Genomic DNA, 12525 nt, shown 5'->3' on the forward strand with positions numbered 1-12525 from the left:
TGAAAATGTGACATTTCCTTTCATACAAATGACATGAATTTCTAACATGATGTTTCTAAAGGTTTGCCTGTATAGGTGTATCTGCATGTGCCATTATCTAACCACCAATTTCGTCACTTTGTGGGTCAAATTTGCAGGATATTTAAGAGTAATTTTGCAGGCTAATTAATTTCTAGTAAGAATAATGTGTCCCAATTTGATAATAGTACCATTTTTTAATAAACTTATTCAATTCAATTTACAATGAATGAACGCCTTTTACAATGAACATTGTTTCAAAGCAGCTTTACAAAAGAAGAGAAACAGAGAAAGGGGAGGGGGAAAAATGAAAATGAAAAATAACTAAATAACTAGAAATAAAAATAAATTATTAAATTCAATTATTAAACTATTTTATTTTATCCCTAATGAGAAGCCTCTGGTGACGGTGGAAAGGAAAAACTCCCTGGGATGATATGAGGAAGAAACCTTGAGAGGAACCAGGCTCAGAAGGGAACCCATCCTCATCTGGGTGACACTAAACAGTAAATAATGTAACTGTAACTGATTAATGTCCTTTCTACAACAGAAATCAATGACCCATGAGGAACTATTAGGTCAGCGTAGTTTCTAAGGTCATTATAGACACTAAGTATTTGCTGTCACAAGCTGACAGATGAAATGGCAGATCTGTGATGGTGTGAAAGTCCCCAAGTGGCTCTGTCCATGGCTGTCTCCTGGTCCACACAGATCCATCCACAGCATCAGTGGGCACCATCAAGCGACGAGACTCTGACCAGGGGTAGGGCAGTGGTCACAATGGAAACTGGCAAACACTGGGAGCTCAGGAGTGGGGTGTATAGCTCCACAGAGAAGGTAGAGAGAGAAAGAGAAAGATATTAAGTATGATTCTGATCATGTGATTTGTGATTTAAGACAATGCAGATTATGTGTAAAGTGCAGGCAGGGACTCCGGCAAGACTAGCTATGACATCATAACTAAAAGGGAGAGCCAGAAGGTGACAGACATGAAGGCTTCCTGGGACATAAAGCATCCAACCACTTCACAGTCAGCAAACCTGAGCGACTTGCGAGGGTGGTAAGATGACAGCATCCAAACATCCCAGTACACCAAACACTCTATGACCATGAACCTTCCAGATCTGCTCCTAAGAAAACTATACATTAAAAGCTTGACTAAACAAATGTATCTTCAGCCTGGACTTAAACATTGAGACTGTGTCTGAATCACAAACACTAATTGGAAGGCTGTTCCATAACTGTGGGGCTTTGAAAGAGAAAGCTCCGCCCCCTGCTGTAGCCTTTGCTACTTGAGGTAATACCAAATAACCAGCACCCTTTGATTGGAGTAGGCGTGGCGGATCATAAATAGCGAAAAGATCGCTCAAGTACTGCTGCGCGAGACCATTTAGTGCTTTATAGGTCAGTAACAGGATTTTATAATCAATGCAAAATTTTACTGGGAGCCAATGTAGTGCATATATAGGGAGAAAAGCAGTGGTTCTAAAACAGAACCTTGTGGAACACCAAACATTGGTATGCATGGAGAAGTCACCATCTAGATCTACAAACTGATAACGGTCAGTCAGATAAGACCTGAGCCAGGAGAGGGCTGTTCCTTTAACACCAACAACATGTTCTAGCCTATTAAGTAGAACAGTGTGGTCAATGGTGTCAAAAGCTGCACTAAGATCCAGTAGCACCAGTAAGGAGACACAACCCTGATCAGAAGCCAGTAACAGGTCATTGACCACTTTAACCAGTGCTGTCTCTGTGCTATGATGAGGCCTAAATCCTGACTGATACATTTCATAAATGTTATTTCTATGCAGGTCTGAACAGAACTGCTGTGCTACAGCCTTTTCTAGGATCTTGGAGATAAAGGGCAGGTTTGATATCGGTCTATAGTTTGACAGCTGACAGGGGTCGAGGTCCGGTTTTTTAATCAAGGGTGTGATAACTGCTAGCTTTAAAGATTTAGGCACATAGCTAATGCTAATGGAATAATTAATGATTTTTAGAAGGGGTTCAGTAGCTACTGGTAATATCTGTTTAAGGAAAGATGTGGGTAAAGGATCTAGAATGAAGGAAAGTTTTCAGGAGGAAATTATTGAAATTAGATCAGGCTCTTGAAGTGGAGTGAAGCACTCTAAGCTCTGATCAGAAATAGCTATATTATCTAAAGGATTATCTATCAAATCATTTGGTTTTAAATTAATAGTCTGAATTTTTTGCCTGATATTTTTCATTGAATAAATTCATGAAGTCATTGCTGCTAAATGTAGATGGTGTGCACTTTTCTACAGTGGTTTTACTCCTAGTTAGTTTTGCTACAGTACTAAATAAAAATTTAGGATTGTTTTTGTTATCTTCAATTAGGCCAGAGAGATACGCTGATCTAGCAGCACTAAGAGAATTTTTGTATCTCAGAACGCTTTCCTTCCACACTAATTGAAATACTGCCAATTTAGTTTGACGCCATTTACGTTCTAGTTTCCTAGTTCCTAGTTTCCTAAGTCTATCTGATAGTGGACTTCAGTACAAAGCAGGAGAGGAATTACCAGCCCCTCACTATAAATGGGACCCCAGTGGAGAGAGTGGACAGTTTCCGGTACCTAGGTGTTTACATCACACAGGACCTGTCATGGTCCTGTCATGTCAACACCCTGGGGAAGAAGGCCTGGCAGTGTCTTTACCATCTCAGATGCCTAAAAGACTTTAAACTGCCTTCAAAGGTGCTAAAGACATTCTATACCTGCACCACTGACAGCATCCTGATGGGAAGTATCACAGCCTGGTTTGGAAACAGCACCAAGCAGGACAGGCAAGCTCTCCAGAGGGTGGTGCGATCAGCTGAGCATACCATCCACATTGAGCTTCCTGACCTGGAGACTATATACAGCAAGGGGTGCTGGACCAAGGCCAGGAAGATAATGAAGGACCTTAGCCATCCTAACAGTGGACTCTTCTCTCTGTTGCGGTCAGGGAAACGTTTCCGTTCCTTGAAGCTCCTTGAGGAGCTTCTTCCTGCAGGCCATTCGGGCCCTCAACCAGTACACCTTGGATCTGGACGTTTCTCACAGGAGGCCTGCCAGGTCTGGAAAGAGAGGCGCACTGGCAGGCATTCTTAATGTTTGTACCACGCATGTTTCCTTTAACAGACGTGATTCAAGATTCAATTCAACACCTGGTTTAAAGTTGTGTAGATCTGTTTGCGTTGACTTGGGCAGAACTTACTTCACCTGCTTATGGATTTGAGATGTAACAGAGGACAAGTTTGCACAAAAATACAACATTTCATCCTCACACTTGCTTGTCAGCTGCCTTGGCATTCCTGCCGGCACCAGCATCTTGTTTTGAAGTTGGAAAGGCCTCCACCCACTTTGAGAACATATCAACAATAAAACACTTTCTTTGGAAAACAGGGTTTGTCATGAGGGCCATACCAAACCCCATTTCTTACCACACCTCCTGCTTTTCTTCATGCTGTTCCTTCTTCTGCTGTCAATTGTGTTTGAAGATCTTCAAGGTCAGCTAGGGGGGGAACATGTTACAACATACACAAAGTTTACACACAGATGACTCTTGTGAGGCTGTGGCTGCATCTGCATCTGTTTTGATGCTACACTTCGGAATGGAATAATTTTCTCATATTAGCTTCAAATTTACATACAGCATTAGGTTTTGGTAGTAAGATTGCCTCCAGCAGCTCAAAATCAGGCTATTATGTGTGATTGATTTACCTGAAAAAGTAAGGAAACCTCTATGTTTCCACAATGTGCCAAAATTATGTACTACCCCAAAATCTGCTGACTATAAATGGTGACAGTTTTGCCTTGTGCTAACCTGCTGTATGTGCAGAGAGGTGTCGAGATAATGGCTCAGCTTTCACGATTTCATGTTGTGTAACTGCAGCATATCCTACCAAGGTCTCTGAAGGCTGACTCGTCCACAAACAGTTCAAAGTCTGGATACTGCCATGTTCTCTCCTGAAAATCAGGCCTGGGGTTGCAAATTTCATTTACAACTGCTACACAATTGGGCTCTTCTCCATCAGTTTCTATGGGAAGAATATTTGTAGGATTTAGTACAGTCCACCATTTCACTTGCATTGTATCTCAACCGTCTGGCTGCAGACAAGTAAGCTGTTTTTAGCTTTTTAGGAAAAGAAATGGTATTTCTTATTTCTGATATAGACCAAGATGGTGGCATGTGCACAACGCGAAGCTCAGCGTCTCCCCAGATTTTGTGATTTAGTAGTTATTTCTCTGCTAGTTGCAAGTTTATTCACTCAGAATACAAAGTGCCTGAATGATGTCCGCCCTGTTGCACTCACCCCCATTGTTATGAAGTGCTTTGGGAAGCTGGTTTTAAGTCACCTCATAGCATGTCTCCCACCTACACTGGACCCACACCAGTTTGCCTACCACCCAAATAGGTCAACAGAGGATGCTATTTCCACTGCTATTTATCTAGCTCTCACCCACCTGGACAATAACAATACATACATTCGGAAGTTGTTAATTGACTTCAGCTTTTCTTTTAATACAGTCATCCCTAGTAAACTGATCGCTAAGCTCAGTGACCTGGGTATCTGCACATCGAATATGCAGTTGGATTATGGACTTCTTAACAAATAGGCCTCAGTCTGTAAGGTTGGATAATCACATATCCTCAACCCTCATCCTGAACACTGGCGTCCCACAAGGCTGTGTGCTGAGCCCACTGAATTACCTCCTGTTCACCCCTGACTGTGTTCTGCGGCATAACTCCAACATCTTCATCAAATATGCAGATGATACCACAGTTGTTGGCCAAATCTAGCCATGGGGGTCACAGTCCAGTGACTTCTGTGCCAGTCCCAAGCCTGGATAAATAGAGAGGGTTGCGTCAGGAAGAACCATGCCAAATTGAACCATGCGAAGCATCAGTACTCTGAATTTCATACCAGATTGGTCTAGGCCCGGGTTAACAATGACCACCATTGGCACCGTTGACCTACAGGGCACCGGTGGAAATTGGGCTACTGTTGGTTGAAGAAGTAGAGCAGGGAGGAGAGTGGATAGACAGAGAGAGAAGAAGAAAGGTAAGAGTGTAGGGCTGAGAATAAGAATTCTGAATGTTGGTACTATGACAGGGAAAAGTACAGAGCTGGCTGATATGATGGCGAGAAGGAAGGTGGATATACTGTGTGTACAGGAGACCAGGTGGAAGGGTACCAAGGCTAGTAGAATAGGAGCAGGATTCAAGCTGTTTTATTATGGTGTGGATAGTAAGAGAAATGGGGTAGGTGTGGTCCTGAAGGAGGAGTTTGTGAGGAATGTTCTGGAGGTGATGAGAGTGTCAGACAGGGTGATGAGTCTGAAGTTAGAGTTGAAGGCATGATGTTGAATGTTGTTAGTGGTTATGCCCCACAGGTAGGTTGTGAGTTAGAGGAGAAAGAGAGATTCTATAGTGAATTAGATGAAGTGATTGAGAGTATTCCCATGGGGGAGAGAGTGGTGATAGGAGCAGATTTTAATGTACACTACCAGTCAAAAGTTTGGACACACCTTTTAATTCAATGTTTTTTGTTTAGGGATTTATTTTCTACATTCTAGAACAATACTGCAGCTTTCAAAACTATGAAATAACACACATGAACTTCAGTAATCCATATGTAATGACAACAAAAAACAGTCAGTTGTTATTTTAAGACACGAAGGTCAGGTGTTCTGGAATAGTTCTTGCAAGAACAGTATTGTCAAGTGCATTTGCAAAACCCATCGAGCACCATGATGAAACTGGCTCACATGAAGACCATCCCAGTAAAGCAAGACCAAAACTGACCTCTGCTGCAGAGGAGAAGTTCATTTAGAGTTACCAGCCTCAGAAATCACCAATTAACAGCACCTCAGATTAGAGGCGTTATGAAGGCTTTACAGAGCATCAGTAGCAGACATATCTCAATATCAACTGTTCAAAGGACATTATTGTGGATTTCGGCCGCCTTCAGCATTGTTTTACAATGTAGAAAGAAATAAACATCAGGAAAGACCATGGGATTAGAAGGTGTGTCCAAACTTTTGACTTGTAGTGTACATGTTGGTGAGGGGAACAGAGGTGATGAGGAGGTGATGGGCAAGTTTGGAGTTAAGGAAAGGAACCTTGAAGGACAGATGGTAGTGGACTTTGCTAAGAGGATGGACATGGCTGTGGTTAACACTTATTTTCAGAAGAGGGAGGAGCATAGAATGACTAACAAGAGTGGAGGTAGGAGCACACAGGTAGACTACATCCTATGTAGAAGAGGCAATCTGAAAGAGATTAGTGAAGGTAAAGTGGTAGTGGGAGAGAGTGTAGCCAGACAGCATAGGATGGTGGTGTGTAGGATGACTTTGATGGTCTGTAAGAAGAGGTCAATGATAGAGAAGAAAACCAAGTGGTGGAAGCTGAAAAAGGAGGAATGTTGTGAGGAATTTAGACAGAAGTTGAGGCAGGCTCTGGGTGGTCAGGTAGTGCTGCCAGATGACTGGGAAACTACAGCAGAAGTGATCAGGGAGACAGGAAGAAAGGTGCTGGGTGTCTTCTGGAAGGAGGAAAGAAGATAAGGAGACTTGGTGGTGGAATGAGGAAGTTCAGGATAGTATTCAGAGGAAGAGGTTAGCCAAGAAGAAGTGGGACATGGACAGGACTGAAGAGAATAGACAGGAATACAAGGAGTTACAACACAGAGTGAAGAGGGAGGTGTCTAAGGCCAAGCAGAAGGCGTATGACGAGTTGTACACTAGGTTAGACACTAGAGAAGGAGAGAAGGACTTGTACAGGTTAGCTAGGCAGAGGGATGGAGATGGGAAGGATGTGCGGCAAGTTAGAGTTATTAAGGATAGAGATGGAAAGGTGCTCACAAGTGAGGAGAGTGTACAGAGGAGATGGAAGGAGAACTTTGAAGAGCTGATGAATGAGGAAAATGAGAGGGAAAAAAGAGTAGAAGGAGTGAACTCTGTGAAACAGAAAGTAGATAAGATTAGAAAGGATGAAGTCAGGAAGGCTTTGAAGAGGATGAAAAGTGGAAAGGCAGTTGGTCCTGACGACATCCCGGTGGAGGTCTGGAAGTGTCTAGGACAGGCAGCAGTGGAATTTTTAACTAGTTTGTTTAACAGGGTTTTAGAGAGTGAGAAGATGCCTGAGGAATGGAGAGGAAGTGTATTAGTGCCGATCTTTATTTGACTTCCTTTGTATGAGGAAGTCAGGAGTAGCAGAGAAGTATGTCAGAGTGGTGCAGGACATGTATGAGAGGAGCAGGACAGTGGTGAGGTGTGCTGTAGGTCAGACAGAGGAGTTCTAAGTGGAGGTGGGACTGCCTCAGGGATCAGCTCTGAGCCCCTTCCTTTTTACTATGGTGATGGACCAGTTGTCAGAGGAGGTCAGACAGGAGTCTCCTTGGACAGTGATGTTTGCAGATGACATTGTGATCTGTAGTGAGAGCAGGGAGCAGGTGGAGGAAAACCTGAAGAGGTGGAGGTTTGCGCCGGAGAGAAGAGGAATGAAAGTCAGTGGTAGTAAGACTGAGTACATGTGTGTGAATGACAGGGAGGGAAGTGGAACAGTAAGATTACAGGGTGAAGAGGTGAAGAAGGTACAGGAGTTTAAATACTTGGGCAGTCCAGAGTAATGGAGAGTGTGGGAAAGAGGTAAAGAAGCGAGTGCAGGCAGGTTGGAATGGGTGGAGAAAGGTGTCGGGAGTTCTGTGTGATAGAAAAATTTCAGTGAGAATCAAGGGGATGGTGTACAGGACAGTGGTGAGACCGGTCATGCTGTATGGTTTAGAGACAGTGTCACTGAGGAAGAGACAGGAGTCAGAGCTGGAGGTAGCAGAGCTGAAGATGTTGAGGTTCTCTATGGGAGTGAAATGGTTGGACAGGATTAGGAACGAGTACATCAGAGGGACAGCTCATGTTGGACGTTTGAGGGACAAAGTTAGGGAGGACAGGTTAAGATGGTTTGGACATCATTTGTTCAGAGGAGGGAGAGAGAGAACATTGGTAGGACAGCTGCAAACATTCCCCTATCTACATCAACAGGTCTGAAGTAGAGCTTGTCTCCAGCTTTACGTTCCTGGGTGTCCACATCTCTGAGGATCTGTCTTGGCATATGAACACCTCAACTCTGGTTCGGAAGGCACAACAGCATCTTTACTTCCTGAGACAACTAAAAAATGTTGACCTAGCACCCAAGATCCTGACCAACTTTTACCGCTGAATTATTGAGAGCATCTTGACAAGCTCCATCACAATAGTTATGAAAAGAAAGCACTGCAAAGGGTTATGAAAACCGCCCAATGCATCATCGTCACCCAACTACCTGAAGAGAGGGATAGATTAGATTTGATTATCTGATCAGATCATACAAATTCAAATTTTTATTTGTCACATACATAACGATACACAGTATGATATGCAGTGAAATGCTGACACGACTGTCCGTGACCTTGAACAAAGAAAAGAGAGATAAGGAGGCAAAATGCCAGTTAACTTATAAAACAAAAACAAAGAAAAAAAGGTCGGAGCAGTCATGATGGCAGCCGACCTCACCGACGCCATCTTGAATCAATGGCATCTGATAACTGATTTTCATTTAAAATCTCTGTTAGACATGCTGTTCATCTTCATATAGAAGTTGTGTTTCTCTGAAAATGATGCCTTAAATAATATTTTTTGAAATAATAAGATTCACTAATAAAAAGGTTAATTAACATTATTAATAAGCTAATCAAAATCATATGAATTGCAATGATGATATATTATCAGTTTAATGTGATAAAATTCAGTTTAAATCTGAATCTGATGATATAAAGGTTGAAAAAATGATTTTGAGGAAGAGAAAGACAGCAAGTAGGAAAAGATGATAAAGATCACGAATCTTCCAAACTATTAATATAAAATAAGTGTGCAGTTTCAGTTACCTCAAGTGTAAATCCTGCACTAAAGAAAGAGATGAAACCAGCTTCCTGTTCCACACCCAGCTAAACACACAGAGTCAGTTTTAAGCAGGAAATCAGAGAGCAGTGTAGAGGAAGTGAGATTTACATGAAGACGGCTGAGTGATCCTCTTTCTCCCAGAATAGAGCAGCACTTTCAGCAGATGTTCAACTTTCTTCATCCAAACTCACTGAAGCACAACACACAGCACTGAATCTACAGCTAAACACACTCTCTCCTCACACTGATAATGACTATTAACTCCAATAAAAGAACACACAATGTCCAAAATGAAGCTTTATTTCAGCAGAGCAAAACTACAGGAAGAGCAACAGGACAGTGAAGAGAGTAAAGACAGAAATGTCAGCATTGTGTAGAATTGAAACTCTATTGTAGATGGATGTGTAAGCAGCTCAGTCTTCAATTCTATCTTGGAGCTGTTAGCCTTCACACTGGCTCTTTCTGAACATGACCGGATGATCCACGCCCCCATGGGAGACCGTACAGACAAACTCCTCCCCCTTTTCCCAGACTGCTTTGCTGAGGGTCAGGGTGCTGCTGCGCATGTAACCGTCCTTCTTCTGTTCTTCCGCGCTGGTCACGACCCCGTCCTTCACCGCCGATCCGTCCACCGTCCAGCTCACCAGCGCCCCCTGTGGAGAGTAGGCAGACAGCAGGCAGAGCAGCGAGGCCGATTCCTCAGACAGCTGCAGAGAGGAGGGAGGGAGCAGAGACACGGAGGGCTTCACCGTGGGACCGGCTGGAGACCACAAACACACAATAACACACCTTTACACACACTTACACAACATTTACTCATTACTGCTTCTTCACATGACTGCACTTCAGTAGAACGACTCAGCAGGAGAACATTTCCTAGTTCCTCGTTATATTGTGGAGCCACTCGGACTTTGATGGCCTTCATTCTGGGAGTGTGTTCCAGTCCTCCTGAGTTGTTCTGTTATTTTACATGTAGTGCTACAGAAAAATAAATCCACTGATGATGGAAATACACTGATATTCCACAGAACCAGGGCTGGAAAATGCAACACCACACCTTCCCTTTGAGTTTCCTGATCACAAGATTTACTCCATTACACAAATCACATATCTGACAAAAAGACTGAGAAATCAGTTCAGTGATGGAAATAACCACATCACACCACATCCACCTTTCTACACACTGTTTATCTTTGTTTCCAGGTTAAAAATCAGTACATCAGTAAAATGACAGAAGGCTAACAGACACAGGATGAAGTTTTCTACCATGTCCTTCACAGCACACAATATGAACTTCAGAAGCTGTGAATGTAAAAGTGCTGTTTACTGAGGAACACACTGTCTACTTATTCAGCTAACAGCTAACTCCTGATTTTTCATTTCCTCTGTTATTTTTATTTTACTGCAACTGTCTCATCATCAAAACACACTCCACATTCTTTATCTCGAAATTATAAAGAAATAAAAACAACCAACAAACACCTGAATATATTCGGCAATATTCTGTTTGTCTAAACTTTATTTCAATTAATTGAAATTAATTTTTAAATAAAGAAGTGAGACTTACTGATGATGAGTTTGGTTCCTCCCCCGAAAGTGTACCACAGTGATACATTCTAATGAAGCCGTCGTACAAAAACCTCTGTTACACTACAGTGACCACACACACACACACACACACACACACACACACACACACACACACACACTCACACACACACACACACACTCACACACACACACACACACACACACTCACACACACACACACACACACACACACACTCACACACACACACACACACACACACACACACACTCACACACACACACACACACACACACACTCACACACACACACACACACACTCACACTCACACACACACTCACACACACACATACACACTCACACACACATACACACACACACACACACACACTTGTGGTGTTTGCATATGTGTGCTGTGTCACTGCTGCACACACTTTAAGAGCTGTAGTGCTGATCAGAGTGTGTTCAGTCCTTTCAGAGCCACTGACACGCAGCACAATGATGATGGTACTGATTCTACTGCTGGGGACACTGGGACTCCTCGCTCACCGTGAGACACTCTCTTTACTTTTATTATTCATACACATCATCAAATCACTCTCACACTCAGTACTACATTTGTTTCCATTATTTTAACTCTGCATCCTTTTCTTTAGAGTCCTTTGGGGAAATCGTCCTGACTCAGTCTCCAGGATCTCAGTCTGTTTCTCCAGGAGCATCTGTTACTCTCACCTGTAGATCCAGTCAGGGTGTTACCAATGACATCCAGTGGTACCTACAGAAACCTGGAGAAGCTCCTAAACTCCTGATCTATAATGCTGAATCACGTTACACTGGGATTCCAGATCGTTTCAGTGGCAGTCAATCTGGAACAGAATTTAGTCTAAAGATCTCTGGATTTCAGGCTGAAGATGCAGGAGATTATTACTGTCAGCAGGATTACAGCACTCCATTCACACAGTGTTATAGCGTCGTACAAAAACCCTCCCTCAGCTGTAGAGGAAGTGCTCTGAGTCAGAAACACACACTGATCTGAGAACAGCTGCAGAGCTGCTAAAGCTGCACTCCACTGAACATCATCAAACGTCTTCATGTTTGAAAAATAATCCTTCCTGAAAAGCAGAAATCTCTTCATCAGCTGTTCCTGCTGTGATGAAAAATCAGCTGATGTGTGTAATGGTATCTGATGATTTCCACCTTCTGCTAAGAGGAGCAGTGTCTACTACACACTACTGTAACACACAATGTAGTGCAGGATCTTTCAATAAGACTCCATGTTCAATTCTATATAATTCTATATTTCAAGATTCATTTTCTCATCATCTGTAAAGTTTAAACACAAAACAGTCTCCTGTTCTACCACAACCTGATCAAATGCAGACTGATGGACAGTGATGTGGCCACTAGATGGTGCTGTAATGGAACTACGCATGCTGATCTCTTGCTATGATGAAGAGAAGATAGATTGGTTCTTTTAAATCTATAAGATGAACAAATTTTTTTGTATTCCCAAAATACCTGACCAGTCTGATCATCCTCCTCTGATCTCTCTCATCAACAAGGTGTTTCAGACTGCAGACCCTCTGATTACAGGATGGTTTGTGTTTTTCACACCATTCTGTAAAAACTCTAGAGACAGTTGTGTGTGAAAATCCCAGGAGATCAGCAGTTTCTGAAAAACTCAAACCAGCCCATCTGATACCAACAAACCATTTCACTGTGAAAGTCACAGAGATCAGACTTTTACTCCATTCTGGTGTTTGCTGTGAATTTTAACTGAAGCTCTTCACCTAAATCTGCATGATTTTATACATTGTGCTGCTGCCACATGATTGGCTGATTGGAGAACTGGATGAATGTGCAGGTGAACACAGGTGCAGGTTCCTGATAAAGTGGCAGATATAATTTATTCCATACCTGGAAAATGTTCCTCAACCAACCCAGATAAATAAAATCAGTTTGAGCAGTGAAACTGAGAGAGAGAGCGAGAGAGAGAGAGAGAGAGAGAGAGAGAG

The 12525-nt window shown here is 42.6% G+C and overlaps 2 long non-coding RNA genes and 1 pseudogene across 2 annotated transcripts; 1 reads left to right on the top strand and 2 right to left on the bottom strand.

Annotated features, from left to right (window-relative positions):
• Positions 1-297: 297 nt before the first annotated feature.
• Positions 298-9002, bottom strand: LOC131364313 (uncharacterized). The gene is made up of 3 exons (XR_009206452.1): positions 8945-9002; positions 4735-4867; positions 298-4060 (listed from the first exon to the last, which is right to left on the bottom strand). It is a non-coding gene; the product is annotated as an uncharacterized LOC131364313 (long non-coding RNA).
• A 242-nt stretch (positions 9003-9244) lies between these two features.
• LOC131364312 (uncharacterized) lies at positions 9245-10761 on the bottom strand. Its single transcript, XR_009206451.1, has 2 exons — positions 10528-10761; positions 9245-9720 (listed from the first exon to the last, which is right to left on the bottom strand). It is a non-coding gene; the product is annotated as an uncharacterized LOC131364312 (long non-coding RNA).
• Positions 10762-10963: 202 nt separating this feature from the next.
• On the top strand, positions 10964-11538 carry LOC131364311 (immunoglobulin kappa variable 3-15-like; annotated as a pseudogene).
• The last annotated feature ends 987 nt before the right edge of the window (positions 11539-12525 follow it).

The sequence above is a fragment of the Hemibagrus wyckioides genome, linkage group LG14, assembly GCF_019097595.1.
Source record: "Hemibagrus wyckioides isolate EC202008001 linkage group LG14, SWU_Hwy_1.0, whole genome shotgun sequence".
Lineage (NCBI taxonomy): Eukaryota > Metazoa > Chordata > Actinopteri > Siluriformes > Bagridae > Hemibagrus > Hemibagrus wyckioides.